General features: G+C 42.6%; 1 pseudogene; it reads left to right on the top strand.

Moving 5' to 3' along the window:
* Nucleotides 1–18,336: 18,336 nt before the first annotated feature.
* Nucleotides 18,337–22,228, top strand: LOC142501642 (proliferating cell nuclear antigen pseudogene; annotated as a pseudogene).
* The last annotated feature ends 525 nt before the right edge of the window (nucleotides 22,229–22,753 follow it).

Raw genomic sequence — 22,753 nt, 5'->3', positions numbered from 1 at the left:
CCCTGACTCAGGTAGCATAATTCCCTTCCCTCCCAACCCCTCATGGGTGGGAGGGAGAGACTGTTCTCTCTCTCTGTCTTGACTGAACGTCTCTTTCTAACACTCTTTCCAGAACTAAACTACTTAATTTGGGAGGATTTCACAATTTAGTATCTTTGGGGAGTGTCTCTAACTCATAGCATGCCAGAGCCATATACAGATTGGCCCACACACTACAGGGGGCGTTCCAACCAATATCCACCCCTCAGATTGACACCCTCAGAAGTTGCTAGGCCCGCCCTTGAATACTGATACATCATTCAAGGCTGTAAGACACACACACAGGCTTAAAGGAATGAACCTTTCCACTGCCTGCACTAACAGGACTGACAGAGGAAAGGCCCAGGGAAAAGAAGTAACTGCCGGAAGGCTATGTTATACATAGATACAGATTAGCCTAGATAGCTAAAACATAATAGCATGGAGTACCATAAATATATGTGAGCTAGGATCTAAGTAACAGATCCGTGCAGACACTGACAACCCAGAGTGATACACAGCTCTAGAGCAATAGCAGCATAGATGCAGTTTCTGTCAACAGAACAGAGGCTGCATCATATCGACACACTGTATGAAGTGAAGTAAAAAGTGTCCCTGAGGAGGGAACACAACCTTTGATGTGCCGACAATATGTCCTAAGCAATGTTAAGGCACCTCAGAGAGTGTGAATGTACACTAATTCCCTGATCTGAACACCAAAGCAAATCCACGAATACTTCCTAAGTAAAACTCTTTTTTGGAACTACAATTATGAAATTGTTAATTACAAAAAAAAATATGCAATGTGGTGTTAATAATACAGAAATGTAATGCTTTTAAGTTCCATTAAATGAAAGATAGATGTTTAAAGTAATGTGTTGGGGTTGCTAATTGTTGCTGCTTCATAAACCTTAGGCATTAACTTGATTTGAATCCCATGTCCATTCTTTAGCACTCCTTCTGTATTAGGCACCAAAACTAGATTGTAAACGGTACAGGACAGAGACTTGTGACTGAACAATTCTATGTACAGTGCGGTGAACAGTGGGCTCTGCTACATAGCATTAAAACATATATATTATTATAAGACAAAGATATCCAGGAAGATGGTGCACTCCTACAATGATTACAAATATTGGCGGAAGGCATGATATCTAATTTGATGCATTGTTTCAGTACATATGCTTTTATTTCTTTAAGAGTTACAGTTGTTGGATATTTAGCACTATATTTTGATAGATAATCACCTGCAACATTCAAACTATCAGTTCTCACACTTCAATGAAAAGTTATAGTCAGGGCTGGACTTGGGACCTTCTGAGGCCCTAAATTATGCAAGTTTCCCCCAAAATTAGAAATAAATGTATTAATCTGACTGAAGGGAGCATTACAAATATAAACATGAAACTGAAATGAATGAAAGCATTATAACATTGTTATATACAAAGAGTAAAGCTAAAATGAACTGTTTGCCCATCACATTCATTTTAATATTACAACATTTTCTTTCTTGATGTCAAGATCTTGACAAAGGTCAGTGTGTTTGATCGAAATGTTGATCGGTGTGGATTAAAATTCTTTTTTTGTATAAAGACCTCTGGAGTGCCGGCTCCTTCTTGTTTTAAGAGGACGCATCCTTCAAATGATAAGCTACAGATAAATACATAGAAGAAAAGCACTCCGGTGCCAAGTGGTGGTGAATAGTGACAAGAAAATGACAATAAGTGCAGGTGAATCGTGAATGAATGTTGCAGCTCCAACCAAGAAAAGACGGAGTGTTCAGCCTAACGTTGTTGGTTTGGGATGTTGAAGCACACAAATGGTAATGAGCAATAAATTACAAGGAGTGATGGTGCACAAATGAAAAAAGTCTTGGTAAAGGTCTTAGCACTCACATGAACTCCTTTGTGGGCCCTCGTTACAGGTGTAGAATGAATCCAAACTTGCATAGTGTATTCACCGTTCATGTGGAAATCTGACGTCCCACTCAAGACAAAAATAAGCAAGATATCGTTTTGTACGAAAAAACTATTCTGTATATACTTATGTTAGAATACTTATCTCACTCACATTTAGTAAGATATAAACAGGCGTGACCCCTGAGGAAGGCTGAGACTCCGAAACGTGTAGAGCCCTCTGTGCATCCGGATTGCATTGTACATTGCTGCTGCTCTGAGGAGACAGAGGTATCATCACCCAGGGGAAAAAGAGCACGCCCACCAGAAGTGACGTCAGACGCTGGTGAATCACAGGTCTAAGTTCTCAGGTTGGAGCTGGATACCGGGTGCTGCGTTCCCGCTGTGTGGATTGTCACACTACATGCGTGTTTATATCTTACTAAATGTAAGTGAGATAACTATATTCTAACACCTCTATATATAGAAGTTTTTTTTGTATCAGAACAAAAAAACACACTAAGTGCAGACTGGAATGTACAGGTGTGAGATGATTGTGATGCTTGGCCTCTAAGTGCTGCCTACTCACAGGATGTAGGTAGGATATGTATAGTGGCGTGATCAGTAGAATCTGGTGGGTCCCTCTGAGTAAACACAGGAGGTGGCTGGAACTGGGGTATCATTAGCAGGTGTACATGGAAAGATAAAAACAGACCTCCATGGTGCAGATCAATGGTATACAAAAAACTTTATGAAAGGATATAAAATGTGCACTCACAATATTTAAAAGCAAAATAAGCGTTTTTCACTATATAAGTGATGGGAGGGTAGGGATGGTTGCCTCAGCTCACCGCACCGCCGATATCCTGGATAGTTCTCCTCCGCAGGCTCCCTGCTACACCCAGGCAGTGTGGGGATCTCCAGCTGCGGTCTCTCCGGTGCGTCGCGTCACTTCCGGTCTGCACGATCAGCTCCGTCGCGTCACTTCCGGTTCGGCGGTTGATTGGCAGTTCGCGGGCACCAATCCTCTCACCTCCTGGGCGGGTCCACTCTACGCGTTTCGCCAATGGAATGGCTGGCTTCGTCAGGAGTACTCCTGCACTTACTGCAGGAGTACTCCTGACGAAGCCAGCCATTCCATTGGCGAAACGCGTAGAGTGGACCCGCCCAGGAGGTGAGAGGATTGGTGCCCGCGAACTGCCAATCAACCGCCGAACCGGAAGTGACGCGACGGAGCTGATCGTGCAGACCGGAAGTGACGCGACGCACCGGAGAGACCGCAGCTGGAGATCCCCACACTGCCTGGGTGTAGCAGGGAGCCTGCGGAGGAGAACTATCCAGGATATCGGCGGTGCGGTGAGCTGAGGCAACCATCCCTACCCTCCCATCACTTATATAGTGAAAAACGCTTATTTTGCTTTTAAATATTGTGAGTGCACATTTTATATCCTTTCATAAAGTTTTTTGTATACCATTGATCTGCACCATGGAGGTCTGTTTTTATCTTTCCATGTACACCTGCTAATGATACCCCAGTTCCAGCCACCTCCTGTGTTTACTCAGAGGGACCCACCAGATTCTACTGATCACGCCACTATACATATCCTACCTACATCCTGTGAGTAGGCAGCACTTAGAGGCCAAGCATCACAATCATCTCACACCTGTACATTCCAGTCTGCACTTAGTGTGTTTTTTTGTTGTGTTTTCTCCCACATGCTCCCCCTGGGTTGAGAAAATATCGTTTGATCTTCTGGGACCAGTCAAGACAGTCCCTTCCAGAGGGTCTGAGCAGGGGGTTGCAACTTATATTATACTTTCACCTTTGCACTATTTGAGTCACGATTTTCTTTGATATCACTATTTATGAGTTATATATATTCACTGTAATTTAAGTGATCACTAGCACTTAATTAGCGCCAGTTTTTTTCACCAATCACGTTATCACATTTACAAGTTTTTTTTGTATCAGACAATGCTTTTTTTCTTTAAAGTGGGACATCAGATTTCCACACGGGCGGGGAATACACTATCCAAGTTTGGTAGAAAAAAGGGGGGTCCTCCGGCGCGTTGCTCTGCTTGTGGCTCCACGGCGTTTAAAGCATATAAGTGAGGGAGAGAAGAGAGGGGACCACAATAAGGGACCAACACAGTGATTATACACAGCTCTTCGTTTGATTAGGGAGGGGGGGGAGGGAGTGGGGGTATTAGGAGATCAATGGAGATTAAAAGGTAATGCTGAGTGAAAGGAGACACACTTACATCAAAATATCTAATATCTTGGATTCTTCTACTCTTCTCCTTATATAGCTGTGTTTTGTTGAGGGTGAGGAAAAACCTCCTGGTATCCTCCTTAGCAAGAAAAATATAAAGGGAAAAAATAGTGCAATAAAATTTATTAACAATAGAGAAAAAGAGATTGAACACTTACAAGCGGCCGATAATTTCAGGCATAGAGAGGAGATGCTGCCAGACTCCACAACAGATCCCTTCCTGGGTTGGGGTGGTTTGTCCTGGCTGTTTCCCTGTTGGCAGATGGTTGCTGTGTTGATTTTCACTTCGGGTGGCTAGGGTTGAGAGTTTCCAAAAGCCCGTGCACAGGCTATGTCCTCCTCAAAACGGCCTGTCCCTCAGCATACACAGATACAGCTCCCTGCTCCGGTGCGCGTGCGCATGCGCAGACGGCGGGATCGCCGAGCCAAAGAATACAGGGGAATCAAGTCCTCACTACGGTGGCTTGTAATGGCCAAGAAACGTCAAACGCGTTTCGCCAATGCTTCCTCAGTGACGTGTATAGGCAAAAGGTAGCAGCAGTCTTATATACACTGTAGAATCGTCAATTTAACTCCAAGGGTGCTGGTTTTACTCTTGACATAGGTGTAGGTCCTTAAACTCAATTGCTCATACTTTGCTGACTTGGTATCATAATACAAATTATACAAAGTGGTTAATTAGTTAAATACAACATGATTAAGAACAAATGGCATGCCTAAAAAACTTTAATGGTGGCAAGCCTCTTCTGTGAATACTATTTAATTAAAACAAGGAAGATAAGAGGGTAATTAGGAAGGGGAGAGAGTTTACTTATTGGCTAGATTTCTTTAATTGTGATTAAAATATAAGTTATTGTTGCTTTAACAATAGCCAATAGCTGTCATAAGAGGAACTGGCTAGAAAATATCCCCTACGGCGAGTTTAGACGTTTAAAGCGAAATTGTACGCAACATAGTGACTTTGAACAACAAATAATACCAATGAAAAATAATTTCTGGAGAAAAAATATAACATAAATACAATCGACAAAGCACTCAAAAAAGTAGGGGAGGTAGACAGACAGGACATGTTAGTCTATAAAGAAACAAAGCCAAAAAATAGAGACGAAGTTTTTATTCCCTTTATTACACCATATAGCACAAATTTTAAGCAAATAGAAGGTGTTTTAAACAAGCATTGGCACATTTTAAAACAAGACGACCTTTTAAAAGAAATAATCGGAAATAAACCAGCGGTTATTTATTCTAAAGCTCCAAATATCAAACAAAAACTCGTACCGAGTTTTTTACCCCCAAAAACTAAGAGCTGCTGGCTAGACCAATTAACAAAGGGTTTTAAAAGATGTGTAAACTGCAAGGCATGTGGAAACAATAGAACACCAGAGATTAGAACAACCTCCTTCAATTGCACTATATCTAATCTAGACTATGTTATTAAATCACACATTACTTGCGATAGCAAAGGTGTGATTTATGTACTACAGTGTAGTTGCAACCTGCAGTATGTAGGTAGGACAATTCGAAAATTGAAAACAAGAGTGGGAGAACACATAAGAAATATATGTAATGGTTTAGAGACTCATAGCGTCTCAAATCATTATAAAATCAAACACAATCAGAATCCTTCTTGTTTGAAATTCTTCGGAATTGAACTAGTAAAACCCGATTGGAGGGGAGGAGATTACATAAAGAAAATAAATAAAAGAGAATCCTTTTGGATTTTCACCCTCCAAACATTGGCACCCAAGGGGTTAAATATAGACATGGAGGTTACAGCTTTCCTACCATAACATCAAGTGACCTACTTACTTTAATAAAGAATTTTAAAAAAACCAAGCAAAAATACACCTCAACAACATAATTTATAAGTATCCTTAACCTAGGATAGAGGATATATGTTATGTAAAAACACTGAAAATTTGTGTCCTTGTTAAATAAATGGCATCTCTAAGAATTTTTCCCATAAATCCTAGTATATTGGATTCATTGGTAATACCCATATTTTAACCAACCTCCTTTTAAATGCCAAATCTAGGTTTTATCAAACTGTTTTAAAGCAACAATAACTTATATTTTAATCACAATTAAAGAAATCTAGCCAATAAGTAAACTCTCTCCCCTTCCTAATTACCCTCTTATCTTCCTTGTTTTAATTAAATAGTATTCACAGAAGAGGCTTGCCACCATTAAAGTTTTTTAGGCATGCCATTTGTTCTTAATCATGTTGTATTTAACTAATTAACCACTTTGTATAATTTGTATTATGATACCAAGTCAGAAAAGTATGAGCAATTGAGTTTAAGGACCTACACCTATGTCAAGAGTAAAACCAGCACCCTTGGAGTTAAATTGACGATTCTACAGTGTATATAAGACTGCTGCTACCTTTTGCCTATACACGTCACTGAGGAAGCATTGGCGAAACGCGTTTGACGTTTCTTGGCCATTACAGGCCACCGTAGTGAGGACTTGATTCCCCTGTATTCTTTGGCTCGGCGATCCCGCCGTCTGCGCATGCGCACGCGCACCGGAGCAGGGAGCTGTATCTGTGTATGCTGAGGGACAGGCCGTTTTGAGGAGGACATAGCCTGTGCACGGGCTTTTGGAAACTCTCAACCCTAGCCACCCGAAGTGAAAATCAACACAGCAACCATCTGCCAACAGGGAAACAGCCAGGACAAACCACCCCAACCCAGGAAGGGATCTGTTGTGGAGTCTGGCAGCATCTCCTCTCTATGCCTGAAATTATCGGCCGCTTGTAAGTGTTCAATCTCTTTTTCTCTATTGTTAATAAATTTTATTGCACTATTTTTTCCCTTTATATTTTTCTTGCTAAGGAGGATACCAGGAGGTTTTTCCTCACCCTCAACAAAACACAGCTATATAAGGAGAAGAGTAGAAGAATCCAAGATATTAGATATTTTGATGTAAGTGTGTCTCCTTTCACTCAGCATTACCTTTTAATCTCCATTGATCTCCTAATACCCCCACTCCCTCCCCCCCTCCCTAATCAAACGAAGAGCTGTGTATAATCACTGTGTTGGTCCCTTATTGTGGTCCCCTCTCTTCTCTCCCTCACTTATATGCTTTAAACGCCGTGGAGCCACAAGCAGAGCAACGCGCCGGAGGACCCCCCTTTTTTCTACCAGTATCCATACAGAGGTTGGTGAATCACCTCTGAGAGACTCAGGCTGCGGAACTGCATTGTGCCAAGGACAGGAGCCATATACTGAACAGTAGGATAACTCTTTTTTGGCGCAACTTTTCTCTCTCTCTATCACTATCCAAGTTTGGATTCATTGTACACCTGTAACGAGGGTCCACACTAGTGCCTAGTGCCTAGACCCTCACTTGTAATTTATTATTCATGACCATTTTTGCTCTTCAACATCCCAAACTAACAAAATGATAAGCTACGAAGTTTGTCACTTTCAATGTACATGATGTTTGGGGTCATATTTGAATGAAAATGTCCACCATATTTATAGAATCTTCTTCCTATATCTTCTTTATTTACATCTGATTTTAACATTTGAAATGCATTTGTTTTAATCTATTCTTGAGGCCCCTCATATTATGAGGCCCTAAATTGTAGCTTAGTTAGATTATGTGTAAGTCAGGCAATGGTTATAGTTATAGACTAGTGATATATTTTACTATTGCTGTACTGTATAAAGGCTCTGAGAGGGCCCAATAGGATGGGGCCAGAAGCTAATATAGGATCTTGACTTTACTACTCCAACAATGATGCTTAACTCAAAGTTATTATGTAGAAGGCAGAATGTGTGTAAGGGTTGGCTGGGTTCCAGACATGGGAGGATCTGTTGAGGTCAGTTCTGATAAGGGGGCAGGTTTTGCACCTCATTATACCTTGCTTCCCTCCTCTCTTCTTATAGGTTTGTGCTGGAAGGAAATGTCAAAGGAATGTGGAAGAAATCATCATGCAGCCCTTTGTCTCTTAATACCCTAGTTGCATCCTCCCATGGCTGTCCGTGAGTGGTGAGAACTAGAAGTATGTTGGGCTGTATAAGTAAAAAGATGATAAGCAACAAGAGTAGGATAGTGAAATCACTTGACAGATCATTAGTAAGACCATGATTACTAAATTTTGCCCACGTTTGCTTGTTTCTTCTCTTAAAAAAAACATAGGGAGATTGTACATCATCTAGTAAAGAAAAATTGCAGTACCACAGGGTTAACGTCAAAAGCCTTATGAGAAATGGCATTTTTCGTTGCACTCTGGAAGAGGACTTCCATGCAACAAATGCAGTATAGACGATAGTCAGAGTAACGCCAGACAAAAGAGTAATGCATATAAATTGGAGGGAGGGAAATTGTGTTTATGAAAACACAGCAGTTTATCCATTTCCATTTATTGAATTTCTTTTTATAGTGTAAATGATACCTGTCTTAAATTACAAATGTAAAAAACAAGACTTCGGTGCATTGACTGGCTAAGCCTATCCCTGGGGAGCAGGATATAGTCATCCCCCTCATGTTGACTTGCAAAATCTATTAATGCAGACAGAGGACGGAGTACATTTTCCCAATAGCAACGCATATCAAGAAAGAGAAAACTATCTCTTGCTAGTTCCACGAGTACTTATTTGGATTCACTGAGATCAATTTTTGTAGAAATACTTCTACATCTCTAGTTCCTATATTGCTGTTGGTGCAAATTAGATTTTTTTTTAGAAAACAGGTTTGTAGTGTAAGTCAATTTCAGGATAAAAATTTCTGCTTGATTAAAAAAAAAAAAAAAAAAGATAGATTTTCCTAGAGGTGGATAAATTGAAAAGTATTAAGAGGAGTTTCTGTGAAATCACAAAATAATAGGTAGAGATGTGAAAAACATTTATATCCTGGCCCATTTTGGACACGTGGTATTCATAAAAAATGTCACCAAAACCATCAACTGTGAATTCCTTATATAGAGAGCAGTTTTGACCCGAACTTTCATGACAAGTTTAATAATATAGATTTATAATATTATGAATGAATAAAGTATCAAATATATATATATACCTGTCTAAGACATGCAAATGAACATACAGTAATATTTACAGTTGCTTTATGCTTTACTGTGGAGGGTTTTTGTCACTTTTTTACCCACCATAACCTTAATAGTAGTGGTGATTACCTAGTCTAGTCTCAAACCTGCTTTGCCATTAAGACCAACCTCACACTGATGATACCCATCAAGGTTGAAACATGTCTGTGAGTGGGTTTAATGGCTTTGCATCTCATCCCAGCCTCTGTCTAAAAGCTGTGTTTAAAACAGCATGCATTGGCTTGAGGATTTGCTTGTGTAATACGAGCTTGAGACAAAAGGTGGTACTGTGTGCTCATTTGCATGTCATTTCCCAGAATCCCTTGCTGCAGTGGAAGCGCTGTATGCTGGGTGACAATGGGGAAAGACAGGGTTGCAGACCTGTCTAAGACATGCAAATGAACATACAGTAATATTTACAGTTGCTATATATATATATATATATATATATATGAAAAAATCACACTCAGTTGGCACACTGTAAACAAATGAAGAAATGCTGATGCTTGTCCCATATGCACATGTAAAAAGTAGATTTTACCAGATTGGAGTCCGGAAAAAACGAGACAGCACACAGTCCAGTAGGTCCAATAAAGCTGTATTCAGTGTAACATGGCACCACCTCCAACGTTTCGGTCAACCAAGCGTGACCTTCCTCAGGGTCGTGCAATAAGTGAATGCTACTGATCCCCCTTATGTACCCATACTAATTAAGAAATAAAGTGAACTCACCCGTGTGAAGACAAAATTGCCCGCGAAAACGCGCCGCTGTGACCCGCAGGCATGTGTTGGAACGCATCGCCATCTTGGATATGCTAATCCGACTATTCGCAAGCAACTACGGTGGCTGTTGTGGCACATACAGCACAAAGAGCAAACCTGGACACGCTTCGCGCATGCGCGAACTGCACCGTGTCCCGCGATGGCTATAGTGGGCTGCAATCTAGAGATCACTGTGTCCATGTATCTGTGTAATGACGGTTCGCGCATGCGCGAACCCCACAGAGCCCCATCATCTATAAAAACGCATAGTGCCTGTGTCTCCCTGTGTGCCTGACTGTATCCCTATATTAGGCAAAAGTGCACATGTGCAGTAATGTGACCTAAACATCTTATGGTCAGCGTGACAGTAGCAAAGTGAGGAGGACTGGTGACAACTGGTGCAGCATCTAACCAGACTATGATCCAAAGCTGCAAATGCAAATATGAAACTCTGTTGTGCAATGTACTGCTAGCATGTCCTAAACCTACATCATACCCAAGAAGGCATGTTCCAACACATTACTACATAGCCCTAAGGAAAAATAAAGAAAAAGAGAAACTATCATATATAAAAATGTGTGCATCGAAATATTGTGTAATTGTTTTAACTGTTCCACTATAATAAATACTATAATTACATTGACCAATACAGTCTTAAATCGACAAAATGATACCATGTATGGTCAAACCAATCTATTCCTAAATAGAGGGACCACTGGGCATATGACATGTTGGTCTAACCTGACACAATCTAATGGATCAGAATAGGTCCCACTGGAGCAACGATAAAAGTCGCACTCCTCTCACTATCTCCGTCCAAGAACAGCATATCACTGACAAGTTGCAAAAACATGTTAGACATATTACAAATGCACCATAGTGTATCAGAATTCTCGAAGTGGGACAATATCAACAAGCTCGATGCACACACCATCACCCGGGAGTGACCTCGTGAGGATAACATAACAAGGACACATAAAAATATAACACATAAAGGAGAAAAAATTCAAGACACATATACAGAAAACTTGTATATGAAGAATTGTTTTCTGTATATGTGTCTTGAATTTTTTCTCCTTTATGTGTTATATCTTTAACTTGTAAACTTGTCAGTGATATGCTGTTCTAGGACGGAGATAGTGAGAGGAGTGCGACTTTTATTGCGCATGCGCGAAGCGTGTCCAGGTTTGCTCTTTGTGCTGTATGTGCCACAACAGCCACCGTAGTTGCTTGCGAATAGTCGGATTAGCATATCCAAGATGGCGATGCGTTCCAACACATGCCTGCGGGTCACAGCGGCGCGTTTTCGCGGGCAATTTTGTCTTCACACGGGTGAGTTCACTTTATTTCTTAATTAGTATGGGTACATAAGGGGGATCAGTAGCATTCACTTATTGCACGACCCTGAGGAAGGTCACGCTTGGTTGACCGAAACGTTGGAGGTGGTGTCATGTTACACTGAATACAGCTTTATTGGACCTACTGGACTGTGTGCTGTCTTGTTTTTTCCGGACTCCAATCTGGTAAAATCTACTTTATATATATATATATATATATATATATATATATATATATATATATATATCAGACTATATAACTATATCAGAAGTGCATGACCAGAAGTCGGATGTATTGTAAATACTAAGGGGTATACTGTTTTAGTAGGTTCTGTACATATTAAGAAATGAGCCTTGTAATAATTATACTTTGGATACAATGTATTTTGTCATATGTATTACTGATTGGAAAAGAATATCAAGGGATGTCATTATATGCATGAAGTCAGGCATTTAAGAGGAGGAACTTACTGAAGTCACCGAACTCACTGTGGAAGTTAGTTGGACTCACAAAACGATTCGGACTATTGGCAGACTGAGCTGCACTTCACGGCAGGTCCTATGCCATTGGAGAGAAGAGTAATTAGATGGGGTGGGGAGGTGTTTTTTCCATATGATTACATTGGTTGGCATCCTTATGAGGAACACTGTAAACCAGGGGTTCTCAACTCCAGTCCTCAAGGCCCTCCCAACGGGCCAGGTTTTAAGGATATCCCTGCTTCAGCACATATGGCTCAATCATTGGCTTAGTCAAAGAGCCTTTTTCAGCACAGGTGGCTCAGTTGAAGAGCCTGCTTCAGCACAGTTGGCTCAATCAGTGGCTCAGACTGATTGAGTCACCTGTGCTGAAGCAAGGACTGATTGAGCAACCTGTGTTGACGCAGGGATATCCTCAAAACCTGACCTGTTGGGGGATCTTAAGGACTCGAGTTCAGAATCCCTGCAGTAAACCCTTGAGGGTTTGATAGTGTGAGTGCAATAGTTTATCACTTTGCATATGTATTGTTCAGACTTAGAACTTTTGCAACTTATATTGACAGATTTATTATAAATCATTCTTCCTGGCAATGCACAGGTTATTAAGAATTTATATTAGTGTAGGGACCCTTGAAACGTGGTCTGCCGTGAAGTTTGGCTCAAGGGCTTACAACAATTTGGCCAAAATGTTAAACTAAAAGACCATTTTATTTATTAGTTATTTATACATGTATATTTAGGCACTGTACCGTATATAAGTTTTTCTGGATGTGCACTGAGCTTTGTCTATGTTTTATGTTACACTGGCGACACACTTTATTCGAGCTCGGCTAGTCCCACGAATTCGGGTATACCCGGGTGTATTGAGGTTTGTGACTGTTTTCTGCCCGAGTGCATTGAGGTATTTTCCAGGCAGGGATTGAAGCATTTTATTCCCGCTGGCTGCAATACTGCACAGTATATATATATATACTGCATTACAATTCATGAATTTATGCCATCTGGTAGACACGCGAAGCATTGCAGCCTATTAAATCCTAATCATTATCATTTAACAGATCAGCCGCCCGTCAGCCAGGCATGAACCCAGGCTGGGAAGGCAAACGCAACGGGGCTTGTCAGAGGTGAGGAGCGGCGCATTCCAGGTATCTGCCAGGTACATACTGGGTATTTGCTCGAATAAAGTGTGTCGGTGCAGTATGTCTCTGGTTTTAAATACATATTGCCATGCTCAGTAGCACTCCTCTGTGAAACTTATATGCTTATATATATGTTGTGGGTATTTTGGGGGTTCAATTTGAGCTTGTAGGTGTTCTGTATGTTTTATAATTCTTGTGCAGCTAGTCTTGGCTGTTTTGGAGGGTGGCAACCTCCTATCCAATTGAAGCTCACTCCCTCCCACATTTAAATGGTTAAAAGCTCACTCCATGGCATCTCCAACTATCAGGGGAACTTGCCTGCATGCAGTGTGATTGTGACAAATCTATTACAGAGTGCTTTTCCTGGTAACGTACAGGTTAATAAAAGCTTCAATCAGACTTAGAACTTTTGCAACTTATATTGACAGATTTATTATAAATCATTCATCCTGGCAATGCACAGGTTATTAAGAATTTATATTAGTGTAGGGACCCTTGAAACGTGGTCTGCCGTGCAGTTGGCTCAAGGGCTTACAACAATTTGGCCAAAATGTTAAACTAAAAGACCATTTTATTTATTAGTTATTTATACATGTATATTTAGGCACTGTACCGTATATAAGTTTTTCTGGATGTGCACTGGGCTTTGTCTGTGTTTTATGTTATGTCTCTGGTTTTAAATACATATTGCCATGCTCAGTAGCACTCCTCTGTGAAACTTATATGCTTATATATATGTTGTGGGTATTTGGGGGGTTCAATTTGAGCTTGTAGGTGTTCTGTATGTTTTATAATTCTTGTGCAGCTAGTCTTGGCTGTTTTGGAGGGTGGCAACCTCCTATCCAATTGAAGCTCACTCCCTCCCACATTTAAATGGTTAAAAGCTCACTCCATGGCATCTCCAACTATCAGGGGAACTTGCCTGCATGCAGTCTGATTGTGACAAATCTATTACAGAGTGCTTTTCCTGGTAATGTACAGGTTAATAAAAGCTTCAATCAGACTTAGAACTTTTGCAACTTATATTGACAGATTTATTATAAATCATTCTTCCTGGCAATGCACAGGTTATTAAGAATTTATATTAGTGTAGGGACCCTTGAAACGTGGTCTGCCGTGAAGTTTGGCTCAAGGGCTTACAACAATTTGGCCAAAATGTTAAACTAACATGTTAGTTATTTATACATGTATATTTAGGCACTGTACCGTATATAAGTTTTTCTGGATGTGCACTGAGCTTTGTCTGTGTTTTATGTTATGTCTCTGGTTTTAAATATATATATATATATATATATATATCTATATCAGAAGTGCATGACCAGAAGTCGGATGTATTGTAAATACTAAGGGGTATACTGTTTTAGTAGGTTCTGTACATATTAAGAAATGAGCCTTGTAATAATTATACTTTGGATACAATGTATTTTGTCATATGTATTACTGATTGGAAAAGAATATCAAGGGATGTCATTATATGCATGAAGTCAGGCATTTAAGAGGAGGAACTTACTGAAGTCACCGAACTCACTGTGGAAGTTAGTTGGACTCACAAAACGATTCGGACTATTGGCAGACTGAGCTGCACTTCACGGCAGGTCCTATGCCATTGGAGAGAAGAGTAATTAGATGGGGTGGGGAGGTGTTTTTTCCATATGATTACATTGGTTGGCATCCTTATGAGGAACACTGTAAACCAGGGGTTCTCAACTCCAGTCCTCAAGGCCCTCCCAACGGGCCAGGTTTTAAGGATATCCCTGCTTCAGCACATATGGCTCAATCAGTGGCTTAGTCAAAGAGCCTTTTTCAGCACAGGTGGCTCAGTTGAAGAGCCTGCTTCAGCACAGTTGGCTCAATCAGTGGCTCAGACTGATTGAGTCACCTGTGCTGAAGCAAGGACTGATTGAGCAACCTGTGTTGACGCAGGGATATCCTCAAAACCTGACCTGTTGGGGGATCTTAAGGACTCGAGTTCAGAATCCCTGCAGTAAACCCTTGAGGGTTTGATACTGTGAGTGCGATAGTTTATCACTTTGCATATGTATTGTTAAATGGTAATGCTCTATCACAGTGCTTTCTTTCTGCTCCCCAGTTGCACATAATTTGTTCTTTTATGACAATGTGACGATTTTTTTTACATTTGGAGCAAACTGGAGGAATAGTAAATATTTATGAGTTCTGTAAATATTAGTATACATAAATTGTATGCACTTTTTACACCTGTGAATGAATAAATAACTAGTTATGTAGACTTTGGTTGACATTTATTTTTTTATATACAGTATATATATATTATTTATATATATATATATATATATATATATATATATATATATATATATATATATACATACATACACACATGTAGAGGTATCAGTACCGTGTTAGCCGAGCTTCAATAATCAAAAAATAAATAGATGATACCGTTCTGTGGCTAACGAAATGCTTTTATTTGTGCGAGCTTTCGAAATCAGTGTATCTCGAAAGCTCGCACAAATAAAAGCATTTCGTTAGCCACAGAACGGTATCATCTATTTATTTTTTGATTATATATATATATATATATATATATATATATATATATATTTATATGTTGACATCATTATATTTTAATGCTTTAGAAAACATGAACAAGTCATGTTTTTAGAGAGGTCAATACATTTCAGCTGGGAGTGAAATAGAGAGATGAGGTCACAGGGACTGATATATGAAGTGCTATTCTAAACAGCTGCAGATATTATTAATGCATTCTTCAATAAATATCTTACATATTCTTAACCCATGTGCTGCTTGAAATATCAATGCAAAAAAAAAAAAAAATGTATTGGAAAATAGAAAAATAATTCTTTGCTAAATGTGTTTCTAACTCCATACCATTTTTTGTGAGGTTACATTGTTCCAGTTATATTTGTGTATCAGTAGCAAGAAGCAGAGCATCTCTGTTATCTTTTATGCTTTTCCCCTCCTGCTCTGTTTTATGAAGAACTAATCTTATAATATTCACTAGCAAATGAAGACAGTCACAAAATAAATCTACAAAAGTCAGTTCTACGTTTCTGCAATAGATAAAACACACAATACTTCTAAAGGGCTAGAATTCTCATTTGTGATTCGAAGCATATTAAACGGTAGTATTCACGGTTATTTCTTACAGAGAAGAAAATGAGTTGGAATCAGAGATGTTACTCAGAGGCACTTTTTTGTGACTAAGGATTTCTATGCTTGTTGTAGGGTACAGGCTTACACATATGATTTTCACAGCTTCAAATAATAAAGGTGTTCCTTTCTTTATTTGTTCATATAATAAAAATAATATTTACACTGCCTGCTTTCATTCTTTATTACATTATATTAGCAGAAGTTGTACATTGCAGCGAACGACTTACTTCGAAGAACTTCACATAGTTTTATAGTCACTGCTGTATGTTCCATCACATAGAGCAGGGCGAGGCCAACTCCAGTCCTCTTGGGCCACAATGTCAGGTTTTAAGGATATCCCTGCTTCAGCACAGGTGGTGCGGTAATTTATTAAGCCACTGATTTAGCCACCTGTGCTGAAGCAGGGATATCCCTAATACTTGTCCCATTGGAGGCCCTTGAGTTTGCAACTCCTGACATAGGAGATTAATCGTGAAACTGCCAATGACAGCATTATAGTGGGAAAAATGACCACTGACCTCAATGCATGTACAGGATATATATCTGTATAATTGTATTAACCCTTTGCAGTCCAATTAATTTTCATTAAGTGCGCCAGTAGGTCTAATTTAATTTTCAGGGAAAAAAAACACATACAGCTTTTTTTGGTTTTTTTTGCACACACTCTCAGCACACACTCACAGCACACTGTGCACACTACACTCACTGCGCACACGACACGCGCCGCCCACACGACACGCGCTGCCCACACGACACGCGCTGCCCACACGACACGCGCTGCCCACATGACACGCGCTGCCCACATGACACTCACTGCGCACACGACACTCACTGCGCACACTGCGTACACTGCGCACACTGCGTACACTATGCGCACTACATTCGCTGCGCACACTACACTCATTGTGCACACTACACTCACTGTGCACTCACTGCATGCACTACACTTGCTACGCACACTACACTCGCTGTACACACTACTCACTGCACACACTACACATACTGCACACTCACTACACACTCACTGCGCACACTGTGCACACTACACTCACTGCGCGCACTACACTCACTGCACACACTACACACACTCACTGCACACACTACGCACACACTCACTGCACACACACTCACTGCACACACACTCACTGCGCACACACTCACTGCACACACACTCACTGCACACACACACCACACTCACAGCCCCCTTCCTCCGGTGTCAGCTGCTGGGAGTCATCGTGGGGCTGCCTGCGGGGATCGGCGCAGAGTTGGAGGGGTGATTGGATCGACGCTGAGCTGGAGGGGTGGTTGGATCGACGCTGAGCTGGAGGGGTGGTCAGATCGGCGCAGGGCTGGGGGGGGGGGTGAGATCGGTGCAGGGCTGGGGGCGGGGTCAGATCGGCGCTGGGGGGGGTCAGATCAGCGCAGGGCTGGGGGGGGTGAGATCGGCGCAGGGCTGGGGGCGGGGTCATATCGGCGCAGGGCTGGGGGCGGGATCAGATCGGCGCAGGGCTGGGGGCGGGATCAGATCGGCGCAGGGCTGGGGGGGGGTCAGATCGGCGCAGGGCTGGGGGGTGGGTGGAGCGGCGCAGGGGGGGGCAGATAGGCGCAGTGGGGGAACGGATCGGCACAGGGGGGGACGGATCGGCGTGGGGGGGGGGGCGGATCGGCGTGGGGGGGGACGGATCGGCGTGGGGGGGGACGGATCGGCGTGGGGGGGGACGCATGGGCGCATCCGTGCGGTGCAAGGAGAATGCAGGGGATGTGCTGCGGGCGCCTCACTCACACCACAGCTTTCAGCTTTCCTCCCTCCTCCCTCTACCCGGTCCGACATTGGACCGCAAGTGGCAAATACTAGTGTTGGATATACTCCGACATTCGACCGGAAAGGGTTAAGTGTATGCAGCGATGTACAAAATGACAACACCAGGAAAAAAAATACAAACAATGGTGATAAAAGCAGCAAGTAAATGACACATAAGACAAAAGGAGGCCTTGCCTTGAAGAGTTTACAATCTAATTGTATATTGGTGGTTTACAGATACAGTAGGATTAAAAGGAACTGGATTAAAAGTACAGTCAGAGAGGTCAAGTGCATCTGGAGTCAGTAGTATTGGTGTGGATAATTTAAGAAGACGTTTCTTTTCAATGGGGTTTTGTAAGCGGCAAGTGAATGTGCCTGAGAAATACTGAGTGGGAGACAGTTCTATGGATAGGGAGAGATTAGGGAAAATGTGTAAAATTGCTGCAGAGGTAAAAAGGTGCAAAGATGAAGCGTCCTTGGGTCGAGAGTCAGAGGTGACCAGTGGTCTGATCTCTCATTAGAGTTGAGATATATTGAGGTGCAGAGGAGTGTGGAGCATTGAAGGAAATGATAATGTTGTAGTTTATGTACAGATTAATAGGAAGCCATCAGAGATACTTCAGGAGGTCAGAAGCAGGTGCAAGTTTAGAAGAGCAGCAAATGATTTGAAGAGCAGCATTTTGAATGGATTGTAAGGGAACAATGAGTGAAGCAAGGGAGTTACTGCGTCACAGTGCCCCAATCGGCTGTATCACAATTTAATGATTAACCATCATAGTGTTTGAACTGTAAATGTCAACATTCTGAATGTGGACATTGAAGTGTGCACAAAATTACTTTTAGTTTCTGTCCTTTCACTGGGATTTGTATAAGTGATTAATACTTGTAATCCAGTACAAGATGCACAAGTTCAATGGTCCATTTTTAGACTTCTGTTTCATCTTTAACCAGAATTTCAGGGATCTCATCTAAGAAAACAAACATTTTTGGTGAATGTAGCTCGTACATTATGAGATATGGAAAATAGCTGAAGCGCTCAAATGCAGGTATATCTCAAAATGATAATAAGCCAGACCACTGTACCAGGGTACTAACAATTGATATAGTACCTATTGTGTCATATAATGGGTACTATCCTCCTGAAGACAGGTGGTGTGTGGTGCAACCCTCTCACCATCAGTCTCATTGGCAGGTTCCCCGGAAAAATATGCAAATACTCACATCCTGGTAGGACAGGCAGGCAGACTGTGCAGCTACTCAATGCAATACAGGGAAAAGGGAGACCAAAAAGCGCACCAGCACAAACGGAGCAGGAAGAACCCAAGACAAAAAAATGATTAAAAGGGCACTTTAATGTGGCAAAAGACCCATCCAATGCATTTCGAACGTCGCACGTCGCATTGGATGGGTCTTTTCCCCGTACATTATGAGAGCCTGTGTCCTTAGCCTGTGTGGAAAGCTACCTGAAGACATAAAATTGGTTCTGATGCCCAAGGCTGTGGAAAAAAAATCTATGAAAGAGAAAAAAGTGAACTAGAGTAGTTTTTTTACCCCTTAGATGGGGTTCTGAACTCTAAGTGGGCATATCAAAAAGTGCAATGGTTTATCTGGAATGTTGCATATAAACATTTTGACTGATGTGACTGCAGCCTAAAAAGGAAAGCATTTCTCTGCACACTGTTGCCAGAAACTATTTATCCACAGTGCAGTTAATAGTTCGAACTCATTTTCATACTCATTGAAATGATTGCAATTGTGTAGTCAAAACTACCACAACCAGCCCATCGGCGTCAAGATGCCCAGCGTGTCCACGATCTTGAAGTGCGCGGCGAGCAACGACATCATCATCACCCTGCGGGCGGAGGCCAGCGCGGACACCGTGACTCTGGCGTTCGAATCGCCAACCAAGACAAAGTGTCCGACTACGAGATGAAGCTGCTGGAACTGGACGTGGAGCAGCTGGGGGTTCCAGAGCAGGAATACAGCTTCTTCACCCACATGCCCGCCGGCGAGTTTGTGTGCGTCTGCCGGGACCTCAGCCAGGTCGGCGACGCGGTGGCCATCTCCTGTGCGAAGGATGGGGTCAGGTTTTCTGCCAGCGGGGAGCTGGGGACTGGGAATATCAAGCTGTCGCAGACCTCCAATGTAGGGCTGCGCTTATAGTGCCGGCGACGCGACGTCGCGTCAAAACAAATGCATTGAATCTGTAGCGTGCACTAATAATAGGCGCGACGGCGACAGAGCGACCTGAATCTCTGCTGTAGTCAGTAGAATTTTTACTGCAATGGTCTCACCATGTGACAGGCTGTAAACCAATCAGATTGTGTGTGTGTGTGATTGTTTGTGATTGTGTGTGTGGGATTGTGTGAGTGTGATTGCGAGTGTGGGATCGTGTGAGTGTGATTGTGTGAGTGATTATGTGTGTGATTGTGCAATTGTATGTTTGATTGTGCGTGTGTGATTGTGTGTGTGTGATTATGTGTGAGTGTGATTGTGTGAGTGTGATTGTGTGTGTGATTGTGCTTGTGTGATTGTGATTGTGCGTGTGTGATTGTGATTATGCGTGTGTGATTGTGATTGTGCATGTGTGATTGTGTGTGTGGGGGGGATTGTGTGAGTGTGATTGTGTGTGTGATTGTGTGTGTGATTGTGTGTGTGTGATTGTGTGTGATTGTGTTTGTGTGTGTGATTGTGTTTGTTTGGGGGGGATTGTGTGTGTGTGGGGTGGGGGGATTGTGTGAGTGTAATTGTGTGAGTGTGATTGTGTGTGTGATTGTGTGTGTGATTTTGTGTGTGTGTGATTGTGAGATTGTGTGTATTTGTGTGATCGAGGTCGGGCCAGTTCATTAAAAAAAACAAAAAACGCTGCACCCGTGCCGGGTCTTTCTGACGGCAGCGCCGGAAGTCAGCTGGGCTAAGATTCCGGCACACCGGCGTGAGAGGGAGGCTCGGCGCGCACATGATCAGCCAGCGTGGGATAGACTGGTGCCTGCAGCGAGGCAGGGCCAGCGGGAACTGCTGTGACCTGCCGCCGGGCCCCCCGCAGTCCCGCCAGCTGCCGTGCCACCACCAGCCACAGGCCCCCCCCCCCCACGCAGCACTGCCAGGTCCCCACCACCATTCCCCTCCACTACCCCTCCCAACACCAGCCACCGCGCCCCCCGCAGCACTGCCAGCCGCTGGGCCCCCGCCACTGCCAGCCACCCCCCCGCAGCACCACCAGCTGCTGGGACCCCGCCACCACCAGCCACCAGCAACTGCCTCCCCCCCGCAGCACCGCCAGCTGTCAGGCCCCTGCCCCCACAGCACTGCAGCCACCGCCACTGGCCCCCGAAGCACCACCGGCCCCCACAGCCACCGGGCCCCCCGCAGCACCGGCAGCCCACGCAGTCACAGCCCCCCGCAGCACAACCCCCCTGCAGCCCCCGGCACACCACCCACCCCCTGAAGCCACGGGCACACCGTTCCCCCCCCTGCAGCCACCGGCCTGAACTGAGAACATCCCCAAGGTAAGCCTGATTTTTATATGTATTGGGGGTGTATTTTATATATGTATTGGGGGGGGTTGGGGTATTGTTTAGATTAGATGTATTGGGGGGGTTGGGGTATATTTGTATATGTATTGGGGGGTTGGGGGTATATTTGTATATGTATTGGGGGGTTGGGGTGTATTTTTATATGCATTGGGGGTGGGGTGTATTTTTATATGTATTGGGGGGTTAGGATTGTATTTTTATATGTATTGGGGGGTTAAGTAAAAGTTGCACGCTAAAAGTTTTGGTAGGTGTGCTATGGATTTTTCGGGGAGGGGGGGGGCTGCTCCTTTCATTTGTCCTGGGCCCCATAATTTCTGTTGGCGGCCCTGTGTGTGATTGTGTCTGTCACATGAAACACAATATATTAAAAACTTTAAAATAGTAAATTCTCCCGTATTTTAAAGTAAATTCAGCATACAAACAGAAATTACAACTCCTCTCCGTTTCAGCCTTCTCCCTTGCTCTTGTCTCCACCCCTCTGCCTTCCCCCTTGCCTGATGTCACTCCCCTATAGCAAGATACGGTCTCCAAAACTCAAATGACAACTTTCACAAGTGCTACGGAGATAGGTGACATCATCCGTAGCCGTAGCTGTAGCTGGCACTATAAGCGCAGCCCTACGTTCGCACTGAGGTACCTGAATTTCTTCACCAAAGCGACTCCCCTCTCCCCGACGCTGAGTATGTCTGCAGATATTCCGCTGGTCGTGGAATATAAAATTGCAGATATGGGTCATTTGAAATACTACTTGGCCCCCAAGATTGAGGACGAAGAAGCCGCATGATGAGGAACAAGTTATATAAAGAAATTACCCAAACCTATAGTGAGCTCCTTGACAACTGCCTTCTTCCCATGATACAATGTACTATTTGATTTGAAGGTGCCTTTTACACAACTATGTACAGTCGTGCTCTACTTCTAGGCATGTCTATAGATATTTCTGTAAATACTTAACAACTTGTATGAAGTCAATAAATATTTGTAATAACGGGAAAAAAAGATACTATTGAATCAGCCGTTACGCAATTGAGCTCGCACAAAGAGCGCCGAGATGAGGTGGAAAATAGAATCTCAACCGACGAAACAGAAATTTGAGGCCTAAAAGTTAAAATATATAAATATGAAAGAAAAAAACTACAACAAAAGTTCTTGCAGATAAACTTGAAAAGCTAAATAACATAACAATCTATGCATCGTTGTTTTATCTGAATCATTCAAAGGTAAAGAATTGTGGGACTGGCTAACTAAATGGCTTTCCCAACAACTGTTCCAAGATCAGAATTGCACTCCTCTGGAGGTCAAATGAGCA

Source organism: Ascaphus truei, chromosome 1 (assembly GCF_040206685.1).
Source record: "Ascaphus truei isolate aAscTru1 chromosome 1, aAscTru1.hap1, whole genome shotgun sequence".
NCBI classification, from domain to species: Eukaryota; Metazoa; Chordata; class Amphibia; order Anura; family Ascaphidae; genus Ascaphus; species Ascaphus truei.
Note: the sequence above shows the minus strand (reverse complement) of the source record. Positions and strands in the feature narration are given on the sequence as shown.